Source organism: Aptenodytes forsteri, unplaced genomic scaffold, assembly GCF_000699145.1.
Source record: "Aptenodytes forsteri isolate BGI_AS27 unplaced genomic scaffold, ASM69914v1 Scaffold241, whole genome shotgun sequence".
Classification (NCBI taxonomy): Eukaryota; Metazoa; Chordata; class Aves; order Sphenisciformes; family Spheniscidae; genus Aptenodytes; species Aptenodytes forsteri.
In genome coordinates this window covers 10,544,068-10,545,831 of record NW_008795252.1, presented here as the reverse complement: position 1 = coordinate 10,545,831, position 1,764 = coordinate 10,544,068, and positions in this window count along the sequence as shown.

Sequence of the window (1,764 nt, the reverse complement as noted above, 5' to 3'; positions counted from 1 at the left end):
CCTCAATGATTCTATGATTCTATGATTCTATGATTCTATGAAAGATAAATTATAGAAAGTTTAAAGTTATAAATAGACAATATAAAACAGATCTTGTATCTTTTAATTGTAGTTAGAGTAACATTTCCAACTTCTCTTGCAAATTTGAAGATACATAGACAGAAAAACAAGAGAGTTGAAGTAAAATAGCACCAGTCTTCTGTAGTATGGAAATAGATAGCTTGACACTTTCTCCCCTGTCCCCCACCATTCTGAAATGAATTTTAATGTTGTAAGATTTAGCACTTCAAGCTTAGGGAAATCACAACTGAGAAACTGCTTAAAGTCTCGTCCAATTCAGAAATGCTACATTTTGCTATTTGACAGAATTCTGGATACCAAAGTTCACACCCCAACATTCCCTCTCCTGAGCATCACAATCTAATCACTGCTTCTCCCCGTACGAGATACGCTCAGTAAGCACCTATAGTCTCTTCCCTGGGCTGCACCCGAGTTGCACAGAATTCACATTCTTGAATGAGAAGCTTTCAAATGTCACACGCCCGCCCCCAAACATATGCGCAAACTCAACTTTAAAGCCATCGTTGTTTCCTACTACTTTAAAAAAGTTGTACAAGACACAGTAACAAAACATCAAAAGAGTAGTTCATCTTAAGTTAGTTACTTCTGATTTATTCATACACTAATGCATTGTCTTTATTAAAATTATGCAGAACCTTTGTAGTGGAAAGTGTTTAAAGTGTTCATTGCTCAACACAGGTATGATTTGGCTGACTTTCAACCCATTATTTGAGACCTCTCCACAGCCCCCTGGATATTGATACTTCCACCAAGTCTTACACGTTTGCTTCTTCTAACAATCGGTCTTGGAAAACTCCCTTTGGGTTATCATACCTCACTGAGACAGGAGGGATCCCTTTTTTCTTCCCTCTTTTAGCAAGAGGGAAGTGAAAGAAGGGAAGAAAAATCTCTCAAGTTGGAGGGGGGAAAAAAAAAAAAAATCGAGAATGATTGGGCAGCAATTAGGGAGACCACCTAAACATCATTCACCACTTCCTATACATTGATTTTTCTTAACATCTTCTGTGAAGTTTAACACCTCCTCAAATTACTGTTTGCTACTAATCACAGTCACTATTTTACCTACTTTTCAATACTTACTCAAGTATTAAGCCCTTAAGTACAAAAAGAGTCCTCTGAAATCACTGAAACTGTACCTGTTTACACTTCAGGGGAATGTGTCCCATTTCTTATGTCTTTTTCCCTTGAAATACTCGAAGAGGGAAAGAGCCATAGAGGAGAAGTAATATGAACTGTGGAATACATACAACAACCTAGAGTAATACTGTTCCTACAGTATCTCGTGCAGACAACTTTTCCATAAACACAACAGGATGTTTAAACATAAGGCAAACGGACACTGGAGGCCACTAAAAAGCTCATTTGTGTATTTCCCCTTAAGAATTAAAAGTCCAATTTCATTTAAGTGCTATAAAAGTAATCCTAACACATAATATTGTTAAGAATTCTATTTTTAAAAAAGCTTTTGTTATCGATGCTTGTTTGTCTAACAATCTGTTTACAGAATTTACATTTTTATGCTGAAAGTAGATTTTTTAAAAATTTATTTCCAGAGAGACACAGTTTACTACAAGTCTTAACATTTTTATGCTGAAAGTAGATTTTTTAAAAAATTATTTCCAGAGAGACACAGTTTACTACGAGTCTTACTACAGTTGATTGAGCTGGTGCTTCAACAGAATT